The following is a 14791-nucleotide window of genomic DNA, read 5'->3' on the forward strand; positions in this document are numbered from 1 at the left end:
TCTTTCTAAGCCCTTAGTTAAACTTTAACAGTTCTCTTATCCCTTGCCTTCACCTTCCTTTGACCTCTTAACACACCCATTACTCTACTAGCTTCTAGACCTCAACCAGCCTTGCCATACCCTCCATTGTGCCTTACTCTGGATTCCCTGGTGTTTTGGTTGACTCTCTCTGCTGCCCCGATTGCTAGCCAAGGTCCTTTTTGAACTATGCCCTAAGTTAGGTATTTTCCTATCTTGCTTCCTAATCTCTGAAAACCTATTAAGAGATGAAACACAGCCAGTTACCAGACCTAGCTGTAAAGATGATGGTGGTCAGGGCCACACAGGGTCAAAGACTGTAGGTCCATAGAAGCTGAGTTGAATGGCCAGTAGAAGCTGCATTTCGCTAGGCAGAGCTGGTGATAACAACAGGTATCTTTGTTTGGGGAATTTAGATTTGGTCAGATAGGATGTGGGCTCCCTACCCTAAGTGCAGTTGGTAAATCTGTTAGAATTGCAGAATCTAGAGCCCCACCTCCAAACTACTGAATCAGAATCTTCATTTAACAAGATCTTCAAATGAGTTATATGCATATTAAAGTTTAAGAAGTACTGAGCTAAGGCAATGCTTCTTAATTCTGACTGCACATTAGAATCACCTGGGGAGCTTTGAAAAAACACTGATGTCCTGGCACCACCCCCACACCAATGATATCAGAATCAGTATGAGAGCTACACTTCAGTATTTTATAAAGGCTTTTCAGGGGCTTCTAATGTGCAACCAGGGTTTGAGAACTAATTCCTTAGAGTTTAGTTTGCTTGGCGAATGTGAAAACCTGACCATAATGAACATGAAACGAACTCTTTTAGATCACATGGCTCATTAGTAGCAGGCAAAGGTTCAGAATCACACAGATTCTGCAGTTAAAAGAGCATAGGTTTAAGTCCCAGTTCTGCCACTTTCTAGAAGCAGGGCTTGGGGCAAGTTTTTTTTTTTTTTTTTTTTTTAATTTTTTTTTCAACGTTTATTTATTTTTGGGGGGACAGAGAGAGACAGAACATGAACGGGGGAGGGGCAGAGAGAGAGGGAGACACAGAATCGGAAACAGGCTCCAGGCTCTGAGCCATCAGCCCAGAGCCCGACGCGGGGCTGGAACCCACGGACCGCGAGATCGTGACCTGGCTGAAGTCGCACGCTTAACCGACTGCGCCACCCAGGCGCCCCGGGGCAAGTTTTTTAATCTCTCTGAGCTATGGTTTCCTAATCTGTAAAATGGGATGAATAATAAAAATCTCACATGTCTATTCTGGGGATTAAAGGAAATAAGGTCTATAAAGCTTCTCTTACAGCCTATCCACTCCTTCCCTTTCCCTGTAGTCCTCTGTACCTTCTAATACACAATATATGCAGGAGTCCCAGATTGGAATTATTTATGTATTTGTTTAAGACACATTTATTGAGGGGCACCTGGGTGGCTCAGTCCATTAAGCGTCCAACTTCGGCTCAGGTCATGATCTCATGGTTTGTGGGTTCAAGCCTGGTGTCGGGCTCTGTGCTGACAGAGCCTGGAGCCTGCTCCAGATTCTATGTCTCCCTCTCTCTCTGCTCCTCCTCTGCTCACACTCTGTCTCTGTCTCTCTCTGTCAAAAATAAACACTAAAAAAAAATTTTTTTTTAAAGACACATTTATTGAGCACCTATTAATTAATAAGACTGAGGATTCAGAAACAAAGAAGTAGTTCTTGCCCTCTAGGAGGAGAGATAGGCATGTAAACAAAGAAATTACTATGTGGCTGTGTAGAAGCAATATCAGGGGTGCCTAAAGGCACAAAGGTACATAGAGAATAGCTTCTATTTGTGATTTCAAAGAAATCCATCCAAAAATGTAACATCTGAGCAGAAGGAAGGAAGAGAAGGTTTCCAAGCAGACAAGGGAGGAGAGGAACATTCCAGAAGGAAGGCATAGCATATACAAATGCAAGTCAGTGTGAAATGCTATGGTGTGTTAAAAGAACTACAAGCAATTTCGTGTTGTAGGTGAAGTGAGAGGGTGGGACAGGATGGCAAGTAGGCAGGAGCCAGGGCACTGAGGGCTTTCTTTGCTATGCTAAGCTGTATGGACTTGATTCCATGTATGGTGGGAGCCAGAGAAAGGCTCTAAGAACCAGCTCGTTCAGGTGGTATCTTGTAGAGGGAGAGAAACCCACAAGATCACTCTGATGTCTTCCAAGAAAGAGGCAACTCAGAGAACAGATGGAGCTCAGGATCTCAGCTTTATCACCTGGATGTTACCAGATGGTCAGTCCTACAACATGGGATGCTATAGGATCGACTGAATCTTAGACAACATACAGCTGTACAAGTAAAGCAAGAGGAAAAAGAAAATCCAGAGGCCTAGGGAACATGACATGCTTTTTATTGTCAAATGCTCTTCCTATGATGGTACTGACAACTGAGAATATTTTCTTTAAAACCATTAAATAAATGGAGAAGTAAAGAGCCAGCTCCTCTTTGTGTGTGAAGTCTTTCCTGCTACCTTCCCCAGTAGAGTTGGCTACCAGCTTCGGCAAAGCCTCCCCTCCCTGCACCCTAGATCTGGCCGATGTCCGACCCACCATTTAGTCCTAGACCACTTGGATTTACTACATGCATTTCAACCTCATCTTTTTATTCAATAATTTTCACAATTACAAAAATACTATCTGGTAATGATGGAAAAGTACAGACATACTCAAAGGAAAAAAAACTTAAATCACACATAATCCTATCACATAGAGATAACCATTAAAAACACTTTAGTGCATTTCTTTCCTTTCTTCTAAGCATACATACCCGTACTAAAACTGTTTATAGAATAGGATTACACCATGTATATTTATTTATAACTTGCTTTTTACATGCAATTATTCATTGGATAGGACTGGTTCTAGTGAGTCTCTTTTTAAGAATGAACAAGGAAGTAATATACCGACAGAAGCTAGAACAGCCGTGTGCTCAGACAAACCTAGAAAGCCACTCTTCAGAGAGAGTCACAAAAGAAGCAGAGAGAGGCAAAGACAAGAGACTATGAGATCCCAGAGACCTAGGAAAAGTAACTTCCATTCTTTATGATTTTCTAATTGGGATTCCAGCATCTTGTGAGCCCTGACTGACTGACTTCCTTCTTTGGGTTCCATGCTATTGCCTTGTATGTCCCTAATAAATCCCTCAAATTCTTCTTAAGGTTGTCTTAATGGGTTCTTTTTCTAACAGACCAAAAAAACAAAAAAACAAAAACAAAACAAAAAAAAAACAACCAAGGCAAAACCTGAACTATAAGAGAGAAGATTCAGACATAAGGAAGCAGATGGATAATGGCTTACTTAAGTAAACAAGTGATTTTTGTCTTGAAGGTAAAACTTCCCCCAGATAGCCAGTTCTATTCTCGCTGAAGCTTCTATGCCACGGCACTTCTCACCCTCAGATGTGTAGATGAGAAATTTTATTTAACACGCCACGACAACCTGTCAAAAAGAATGACTATGGTGTATTGCGTGGTCCAAGCATCTTGATTTGTTTTTCCCTGGAGTTGGATAATTGCCTTGCCTGTTCCTGTCATCACTGGGGACCAGGTGCAATGATAAACTAAATCAGTGTCCAAACTGGGATTGTTCAGTGGTTCTTACCATCCCAGATTTAAATTATTAGCAAAGATATTGAACTCTGCAGCATTTCAAGGCCAGGATATGGTAGCTTTCTGGCAATGAGACCCTAATGAGAACTCAAGGGTCTTTTCTGAATATCTGTCACACTGCAGCCAAAGGCATTGTTGGAGTTCACATGAATTCTAATGAACTGTCTCTCTTTTCCATCCGATGACGTAGGTCCACAAGCACACTGCTCTTATTATTTTTCACTCCATTGAATTTTGGTACAGACCAGTCCTTTATTCAAATAGTACCATCTCAGGGACCCCTTCCCTAATCACTCTGGATAAAACAGAACCTCGTCCCTCAAACGTCTCCCCTATCCTGTTTCTCCTCTTTCTCAATAGCACTTATCACCAGCTGACATAAAACTCTATTTGTTTGTTGTTAATCTACCCCAGCAAAATGTCAGTTTCTTGAAGACAGGGACCATATCTGACTCCCAGCTGAATGCCCACTGTGTACCACAGAGCCTGGAACATAACAAACAGCAGTGGAATGAACAAACTCCTAGAGATAGCATCCTAAGACTGGCAGAGCTATGAGATTCGTGACAGAATGAGATGCCATAGACTTTTTCTTTCCTGCGATTACAACAGTAATTCCTATGTGGACTTGGGCAAGGCCCTCGAAGGTCACCACCCTTCCTGCTTCTCTTTTCAGACCAGTCGTTTCAATCACTGAGTTTCCTTTCTTTTTATCCTCAGCACTTAAACACTACGTCCAGCTGTTCCTTCTAAATTAAAAATGGAAAGAGGTAGCACGTGGGTTTTATTTCCATAATGCCATTACTCCCAGCCCTGGGACACCTCCCACCACAGAGTGCCTCTAATTACCTCAGGGGAACATCATTAAAACTTCAGAGAAAGAATCATTTTAATTCATTTGAAGTTTTAAATAAACATAGACCACATATGACAAAATCAAGCAAACAACGATGCAAGTATTAAAATGCTAAAAATGCTAGGAAGCCCTGCTCTAATGGATTTCAGAAGTAAGATCCACAATTCTGAGCTGCAGTTAGTGTGATATATGCCTACTATACATTTCCAAAATGACTCACCTTTGAATTTTCTCTAATTTACACACTTCACCTACTCTCCTTCCAAATTACCAGGTCAAGAAATGCTTCTCGTTTTCCCCCGTTAATATGCAGCTTTGCCCATTAAGCTTCACATATTAAGTTTTAACTTATTGGCTTCAGTGACACTCAATGATCCCAAAGGGGGGTGGGATAAAATATGTGTTTTTCCAAGGTGCCTTCATGCCTGGATTGCAATTTCTAATCTCTTACCTGCTCTATATCTGTGTCTTATGGAAGAGCTATTGATCTGTAATCTCACCAGTGCATTTTTCCCTCCTCATAAAGTCCCAGGGACATTCTAATTAAGGACAGAGCCTGGCTACAAATTACAGAAAAGGAGGCATCCAGGCATCCAAATAGAGTTCAGACCTTTGGCCGTCCGTTCGCACCCTGGGCAACTGAGGAAGCAGGTCTATGCTTAAACTCTCCTTAATTAGTCAGGCAGGGTCTGCTGTGTCCCAAAGGCAATGAGAGTAAATAAATAATAAACAAACAAATAAATGCAAATTAGACTCTTGTGTTATTGCAGACAGTGCTATTGATCCCATGGTATACAATTCGTGAATTATGAGAGGCGGCATGCAACACTAGGAAAACACAGGCTTGAGTGTCAAACCAATCAGGGTGTCTTTGAACCCAGACTCCTCTATCAGCTGTAGGTTGAGTTTCTCTCTGAGCCTCAGTTTCTTTATATGCAAAATAAAAATGGTACTACTTGGCTCACAGACTTGTGTGAAAATTAATTACATTCTGTAATTATAAAGAAGTACTGCAACATAGGCTCAATAAATGATAGTAACTTCCCCTACTTCAATTGCACTTATTCTAGGCTACAAGTCAGAGACTGTGGAAGTATTTATGTTCTCATCATTCAAAGGAATAGAAAAAAAATTTTGAATGAGTGGACATGCCTGAAATTGGCCATAGGGATAGGAATATGCTGCTGTAAATACAGAAGACATTTGAAGAAAGGAGGCCACTTGGCCTGGAGAGTGAGTAGGCTGCCTGAGGCCACGTTTGAAAAGGTGGGTCTGCTCCCCTAGGCCAAAATTATCAGGCAGGGAGGAAAACATTTCAATAAATGAATAACCATCACTCTTCAACACTGGGCCATGAGGACTGAAGAGAGTCCACTGAATGTGACCATCCAGTTCACGAGTGATCTTGACCAAGGTAGGGGCTGGAAGTCAGGCTGCAGGGGGCTAATGCAGGAGGAGAGGAGGAAGCGAAGTCAACAAACAAGTGGAGACTATTTTTTCGAGTAGCTGAGTTGTGAAGGGAAAGCAATTCTCACCTTCCTCATTCTGAGTACTAGGGATTTTAATGCCAGAGACAGTGCAAATGGGAGTGCCAAGCTATAGATGTTTCAATTATTAAAACAATCTTCCCCCTGCCCCTAGTAGTTCCTCAGCTATGGTTCTCTGGGTGCCACAAGTGGTTGTTTGAATCTTCCTTACCTCTCTGGGAACTTCGGAACCTCACTTGCCTGCCATTGACTCCTGCCTGAGATTATCCCACAGTGTAATGAGGTACTAGAAGCTTGGAGTCAGGAGTGAGACAAACCTGGCTGGTATCCCAGCTCACCACTCATGGGCTGTGTGGCCTTGGGCAATGTGCTAGAATCTCTTTATGCCTCAGTTTCCCCAAGTTTAAGATGGGAATAACAAAAATACCTAGATAAGTGTGTTATGAGGATTAAATGAGTTAATACTTACAAAGCACTCAACAAAAGTGCTTGGCACACTGTAAGTGTTCAACAAATGTTAACTATCACTGTTGTTGGTAGAAGGCCTGTGCCAATATGCATGCCTATTGCCTTGATGAGTCCCTAGTCTATCTGATCCTGTGGTCAGATGCTGTGGTCCACTGCATAATCCTGTGATAACTCTCTTTTCTCTCTGCTAACCTGAGCCAACTTTCTCTTGCCCAACCCTCCACCTGGTAAATCCTGTCTCCAACCCAGGCCCTATGCCACAGCAGTATCCTGTAATAATAACAACTACAACAGCTGCCTTTTATTATCGCTTAGCACATCCCAGGCACTGTGCCTAAGAGTTTTACATACATATAATCCTCACAAAACCATGAGATAGTCATTATAAGTAAGCAACTCAGCCAGTCAACAACACAGTTAGGATTTGAATCCAGTTCTGTCTAATTCCATAGACACACTCCTAATTCCTGGGTTACATTTCCTACAAAAGGAATTTGGATATCTTACATCATTTCTCCTTTAAATTAGACCTTTAGGTATCCATGCGATAGACTGCAAAAGCAGCTACGAATTCTCTTGTTATTTTTATCAAGAAACAAAACAATTTTTTCACCCCTTAAGTCTAGGCTGGCCTTGTCACTTGTTTTGGCCAAAAACGGGTACAGATGCAATTCTGTGCTAGTTTTAAGCCTGGGCCTCAAGAAGCCTCACGTACTTTCACTCACTCTTTTGAGACCCCCCACCACCATTACCAGGTGAACAAGTTCTGGAGAATAAGAGACTGCATAGAAGAGAACCAAAGCACCCCAGCCAAAAGCCAGTAAGCCCCAGCTGACCTGCCACTAATCACAGATGCCTGGATGGGCTCCAGCCAAGAGCAGCCAAGCCTGGCCCAGATCATCAGAGCAGCCCAGCTGAGCCCAGCCCAAATTTCCAATCTGTGAAAGCATAAACTAAATAAATGGTTATTGTTTTATGCAGCTAAATACGGGGTAGTTTGTTAAGCAGCAAAAACTCACTGTTACAATCTGTGTATTTTTTTAATCACTAATCCATTTCTTTCTTTTTCTTCAGTTGGAGTTCCTATTTACTATCCAATCTCAGTTTCTGATCTTCCGGATCCCTGCCTTTACAATCCTCTTGATCAGGACTTGGGCAAGAGATAAAAATATTATAATAAGATTCCACTAGCACTCCAATAATAAACTTCTTTGAATGAGATTCAAACCTATTCTCTTTACACCAAATTTTGTTGCGATAGGTTGTATTACAGTACAGTATCCAGATAATTGCCAAATTTAGAGTAAATGCACCTCTTTGAGGGGAAGAGAAGACATACTTTAGTCAACTGAAGGTTAATATGTGGGGCTGCAAAAAGTCATCAAGGACCCAGGCTCCTTCTATCTTTTTGTTCTGCCACATATGAACTTCATAATCCAAATTGGTATTTTTTTTTTTTTTTACAGCCATTACATCTGGCTTCCAAGAAACTGGCAGGAGGAAATGAGTTTCTCCCCATCCCTCCCTCCCTGACCACATGGTACTACTATTCTTCACATCGCACTGGCAAGCACTTCACTCACAGGGCCACATATTGCTCCAAAAGAGGCTAGGAAAGGTGGCCCAGACTGTTACTAAGGAATAAGGGTGAATGGACATTGGGAAGCAGCTAGAAATATCTGTAGTAAGTACATTTCATTATCATCAAAACTGGGTATCTGGTTATTGGCAGTACAGAGCAATTTGGCATCCTACATCTAAAAGCCCAAGGGTTAACATGGAGGCATTGTAAAAGTCTAATAGTCTATCAAGAGGCATTGAAAATAATGTTATTTGGAACACCCATTTCATGGGGAGAACTGATAGGATGCTTTTGCCATCAGTTAAGAGCTGAAGTATTATTTCAATAACCAAAGTGTTTAGTCAACAATGATGGAGGTAGTTAGCAGCAGCAATTTGCAGCCCAAACTTTACCTTCGACCTACCAACCTGTACATCCAGTTACCTATTCAACATCTCCTTCTGAAAATTTTAAAGACCACGCAAATCCAACAAGTCCAATATCAAAGTCATTTTGTCTCCAAAACCTAGGTCTTCTCCAGTATATCTCATCTCAGTGAATGATACCACCTTTACCCAGATGCTCAAGCCAGAATCCTGGGTGTCAACCTGGATCTTCCCTTTTCCTTAGCGCCAATATCCACTCAGTCACCACATCCTGCACATATTTTACTCCATGATACCTGTTAAATCCACCCACCTCTTTCCATGACCCAGGCCACTAGTTTAATACAACTTAACTCCATTTCTTGTTCTCGACAGCTGTAATAGATCCCTGTTGGTCCCTCCACACCCATTCTGGCCATACCTCCAACCCAAACCATTGTCAACACTGCAGCCAAAATGTTTACTTGGAAACACAATGAAATCATACCATACCTCAGCATAAAACACGTCAACTGTTCACCATTACTCTTAGAATAAAAATCAAAACCTTTACATGACCTACAAGATTAAATATATCTCCCGTTCATCCCATTTCCTGATTCCACTCACTCTCTGTGATTCAGTAATACCAATCTTTTCCAGTTCCTCAAATATGCCATTTTCTTTCCTGTCTTGGAGCCTTTATACATGGCGCTCCTCCATATAAAAGGTTCTTATTCACCCCACTACTCACTAATCCTCCCTTCACTCCCTTATTGTCAATAACTCAGTTCAAATGTCTTCCTCAAGAAAGTGAACAAGTCAGACTAGTCTAAGTACCCCTATTAGACACTCTATTAATATGGCAAACTTACCCTCTGTAGTCCTTTTCATAATTATAATTGAGTAATTAATTGTATCTACTGGCTCCCCTGCTGGAAAGGATGATCCAGGAAGACAGGATCGTTCTCTATTTTGTTCATATCTATAGCCTCATTTCCTAGCATAGTGACTAGCATAAGTTCTCAGTATACGCCAGTTGAAGAAATGAGTGAACGAATGAATAAGTGAATGAATAAAGAAATCCCATGCAAGCAGAATGTCTCATTCCAGGAGATCAGAAGTAGAGTTGACATAGTCATGGGAGAAGGGGAGGGTAGCATGAAGATACCCAGAAGTGGAGTAAATATGGAACACTTTTACTTACTATAAGATCAGAGCTGTACAAACAGCATTACAACCAGTAAGCAGCTGAAATAGGGATCTTCATATTTACCCCACCTAGGATCAGCTAGGTTTCACATCCTTAGGCAGAGTTGATGGATATTTGACAGACTTGAGTGTAACAAGAAGGGTCACTTGAGCTTTCTAAAGTGTAAACTCCATGAAAACAGGAGCTTGGGGTCCACTCTGTTCACGGAGTATCTCAAACACCTAGAATGGTGACTGGAATAGAGTCAGTGTTCAATAAATATGCATAGAATGAATTCCAACATGCATGGCCACAAGTAAGAAAGAAGTGAGTATTAGCAGCCACAAATTCAAAACAAGAGGCAAGGGGTGGTTGAAAGATGTACAGACTAGCATTCACACACACACACACACACACACACACACACACACACAAGTATTTACAAAGGACACTGTGCAGTCTTTAGTCCTTTTGACCCAAGCATAGAGGCTGTAAATCATCTCATTTTAATCATATTGTTGACACCTTTCACTTTCTCCCCACAGTTTTGCCAGTTTGCTTTGCTTTAAGTGTAGTTTTCAAACACCAGTTACTTCCTTTCACTTTATAGAGCATTCTTATACCATCTGAACCATACCACAAACCGATGGGTAAGTAGGTTTCAGTTATTTGGCATGTGAAATAACTAAGTATCAGAAATATAAAGGCACTGGTCCGAGTTAGCACTGCCCACAGAACAGCACGAGTGGGACCTGAAATGGTCTTCTACTTCCAGATTCTATTCCTCTTACATTATTCTCACTTCTGGGTAATGGTCATGGCAAAGGAAATAGCACATCCAAAATCAATGACTAGGTCTGGGGAGTGGGCAGAACTATTAAAAACTTGAAGAGATTATTGGTAAAAACTTGCCTATAACATTTGTACAATTTCTGCTGTTATGAAAGCTTCTTCCACTATGGTTTAAGAAAACAATGCATGTGAGTCTCATCTGAAGTTTACTGATATGGAAATGTTATAGCAATCAAATGTCCTACATTGGCTGATGTAAGATATGGTCACTTTGGGGAAGATATTTACTTTCCCACAACATTCTTCAATACATTTCAAAGACCCAGTCCTCTGGGGCTCAGTTCCAGCTATCCCAAAACAGCCAGCAGAGAGGCAGTGTTTCGGTTTTTATACCTGAATTACCCTACTCTCTACCCTCTGTCTTGCATTGGCCCTAGAGTCCAGCCCACAGTGTTTGCTCAGGCAGAGTCAAGAGGCAGGCATTATAAAGTTCCCTTGTTTGAATGGAGCTGAGATTCAGGGCCACCAGTGATTCTGTACAATCCCAACAGACTACAGCTGGGAGGACTGCATTATGGTAATCAGATTGAAACTAGAGGCCATCACTGGATCACTCCTCTGAATGGGAAGCTTGTTACAATACTGATTCTTAACCAGTTGTAACTGGGCTAGGGTCTGAGAATCTTCATCTCTAACAAGCCCTCAGGGGATTGCAATCCTCACTTGGAGTAGCAAGACCCTAAACCATATCAACACAGCTTCCCACCCAGTTTACCTGCCCTCCTTGTACCTGTACTTCATAGCAGATCACAGGATGTCATTAGACATTTGGAGGGCTATTTGAATAATATCTGTCACCCCCCAAAATGTAAAGTGTTGAGAATGTATCACTCAAAATCTAGTCAGGAAAACAGAGACCACATCAGATAGTTTAACAGAAGGCATTTAATTTAGGAAACTAGTTGCAAAGTTGTGGAAAAACTGAGAGTGAAACATTCCAGAGTGAAGCAAGAGCAGGAAGCCCCTACTAGGGCTAGAAGGAAAATAAAAGGAAGGACTTGTACTTGATCCCAAGATCTGGGCTGTTTAGTGGGAGCAGGACTCATGACAGAATATGCCTTGTGGGAGGCAGGACACAAAGAACATGTAGCCACTTCCCAATGTGGAAGATGGGGGCCACAGTGAGAAATACCATTGCTTCTCCTCTTATTCCTGCTCAACTATCTTTTTCTAGTACCTCCTATTGGCTGAATCTAGCAAGAAGCCACTTGATGTGGGAATCTGGAAAATACAGTTTGCAGGAAAAGATCAAGAAATTAATCTGTAAACAATTCATCAGTGAGGCATATCTACTTAACTTAAAGCATAGTGCCTAGCCTACAGTAGACATTTTGTAAACATGTGTTGGAAGACTAAACAACTAAAGGAGAAGTAAAAGCCAGATGCCCTTTGCACCCTACGTGCGCACGCGCGCGCACACACACACACACACACACACACCTCACAGTGGCATACCTTGCACTTATTAAAACTTTGATACTAGCCATCTGTGGCCACTGGCCTGTTGGAATACTAAGCCTCTATATCATCCAAAGTTACCATCGTGCCAGACTATAGCCAATGGGAGTGAAGAATTATCCAAGAGCAGTGAATATAGTAAGCAGCTTCCACCGTTGAGCAAAATTCTTTTCTAGTAGTCTGTGGCCCAAACTTGGGAGAGTAGGAGTAGGTGAGCATAAAACATTCTCAGAACAGTTTGGTTGCCACCCACAATAGGGAGGACAGTAATGGTGGCACAACAGCATCATCTGCAGCCAGCACAAGCCTCATAATGGAACAAGCAATCCACCGTTAAGGTAACCTCAGCTTCCCCTAAAGATTCAACTGTTGTTGAATGACACAGTTATGCCAGTCATTCTCTTATAGGACAAGCTGGACCACTATTGCCTACTACCTGGCACTCAAAGTCAACAGAGTGCAAAATCACTAATTATAATGGACCATTTACTGAGAACTAATGCCACACACTGAATTCAACACCTTTTCCTGTTTTATCTCATTTTGTCCTTGCCTTAACTCAATGAGGTTGGAACTATTCTCATTTCCATCTTCCAAGAGAGGACATTTACCAAGAGACAACTTAGAGACTTAAGTTTTCCTGCTCAAGATCATGTGGCAGATAAGTAACAGAGCTGGATTCAAACCCAGGAAATGTGACTCCAAAGCCACTTTTTATCTCTGATTCACAAGAAAGACTGTCATCATTAGGGCAGGGATTTCCTCACATAGGCATGGGTATGTGATTTCATTCTTCAGACCGCAGCACTGCACTGATTCCACAAAGTGGACCAATATTCCTCACATCTGCTTATGTGTGCCTGCTTATGTGTGACTTAAGAAAGGACTTTAGATGTTCAGTAACTCTTGATGATCTAGGAAAGTTTTCTAGGAGATCTGAAGCAGAGACTAACATCAGTTCTTAGATGTCTAGTGGCATTCTGAAGTATAGCTACACAAAATAGAGCAGAGCTGGATCTTTTGAGAAGCCTCCCTCTCTCCTGTGGTGATGGAAAATGACTATGACACAATGCCATCAACTCTGACCCACCTGACCAAAGTCCATGAAGCTCAGCAATTTTCTCTGGCAGTCTACTTAGCATCTGTCAGAGCCAAGCTTTACTGGGAAGGACGGGCATTCTAGAAAAACTGTCAAATAAGATTTACATTCCAGAAGTTGTACTGGACATTTCTCCTATGTCAGCTGCTTTTAAAAACTGTGTGGGCTCCCCTATAAAGTATCCTAAATCCTACTGGCACCCTGGGATCAAGGAGGGGGGAATTCTCCTTGGTACAGAAAACCCACTAAGCAATCACACTTAGCTTCCTCATCTTTCCTCCCTCGGGGGCTGTCAGTGGGGTCTTTAATAGAGTAAAGAAGGAGAATTAGGTGCTATCTTTCTCCTCGATGGAAAGCTTTAGCAAGGTCATTAACATTACCTTGAGAAATCTCCCATTTTTCATTAAAACTGTGGCATTGAAATCCTTGATCAACCCAAAAAAAGTTTAAATCTATCAACTGCTACTGGTTTTTTGAGCACTGGAAAAAAGATAGAAAGGACATGGTCCTGCCCTCAAGGAGCACACAAACTAGTTGGCTAGTGTATCAGATATACATTCCCACAAAAAATGCTGAATAACAAATAATCATGCAAAGTAAGCACTTAGTATTTACATATCTGGGGTTGTTAGGTGAATTTGCTGATCTTGGGTGGCTTTTCTCACATGTCTAGGGGTTGGTTGTCTATAGGCTGGTCAAGTATGGCCTTAGCTAGTTTGACAAGGGTGACTAGTGTTTCATTCCCCTTCTGGGACCAGCAGGCTATCTTGGGCATGTCCTTTTCATGGCAACAGTAGAGTGCAAAAGCACAGGCAAAATGCACAAGCACTTTTTAAATAGGATCTGCTAATATCTTATTAACCAAGGCAAGTCACGTGTCCAAATCCAGATTGAAGGGTGGAAAATAGACTTTGCCTATTTAGTGAGAAGTACTGCAATGTCACGAGACAAGGGGCAAGGATACAGAAAAGGCTGAGATGTGGGTCCATGAATGGAATCAACCCATAGCAGACAGGTAAGAGAGAAATGCAAAAGTGTATACATGACCACGCTCCCTGGCATGGTTTACCCATGGCTAACTCTGACCTGTGGCTTCAATTTACTGTCTCCTTTCCCACCCATATCGCTTTCTTCATCTCACTAAGAGACTTGGTGTTCTCTCACATCCTGGCCTTGGTCTAATTTCTATCTGCCTGGAAGGCCATTTCTTCCCCCATCTCACCTGACATTTGCCCAGTCAACTCTACTCATTCTTCAGGCTTCAACTCACACTTCAATTCCTCTGCTAAGTCTTTTTTAAACTCTTGAACCTGAGTTGGGACCCATCTGTGTCCCCTCCTCCCCCCTGTTCTCGCCCCCTGTGGCACGAATAAGCTATATTACCATTTACTGTTTACTTGTCTCTTTCTTTCTCTAGACTGTATATTCCAAGAGGGAGGGACTGTAGTCCCAGAGCCCAGCAGTAAAAGCAGTAAATGCGAGATGAATGAAACTGCTCAGAGTCTTGGCACAAGCTGGGAAGGAGAGAAAAAGGACAGTAAACAACACGATCAAGGAGGGAAGAGGAAATTTCCTCCTAAAACAGTTAAATAGGAAAGGTGTAGACTAGAGATGGCCTTGAAAGCTAAAAGGGACATGTAGGTTATGTGGATGGATTCAAATACCACTGAAAGTTTCTGAGAAAGAGTGTGTGGCAACGATTCATTTTCAGCATATACTTAAGAATAGCGCGATCCAACAGAAATAAAACATGAATCACTAATGTGGGCCCACTTAGGTAACTTTACATCTTCTGAAAGC

The 14791-nt window shown here is 41.9% G+C and overlaps 1 long non-coding RNA gene across 5 annotated transcripts in view; it reads right to left on the reverse strand.

Moving 5' to 3' along the window:
- LOC109502683 overlaps positions 1-14791 on the reverse strand; it is a 200189-nt gene that overhangs the window by 151165 nt on the left and 34233 nt on the right. For all 5 annotated transcript variants that reach the window (XR_002744798.2, XR_006583194.1, XR_006583193.1 and 2 more), the window contains one exon: positions 14375-14505. This is a non-coding gene — a long non-coding RNA (uncharacterized LOC109502683). The remainder of the gene's footprint in view (positions 1-14374; positions 14506-14791) is intronic.

Source organism: Felis catus, chromosome C1 (assembly GCF_018350175.1).
Source record: "Felis catus isolate Fca126 chromosome C1, F.catus_Fca126_mat1.0, whole genome shotgun sequence".
Lineage (NCBI taxonomy): Eukaryota > Metazoa > Chordata > Mammalia > Carnivora > Felidae > Felis > Felis catus.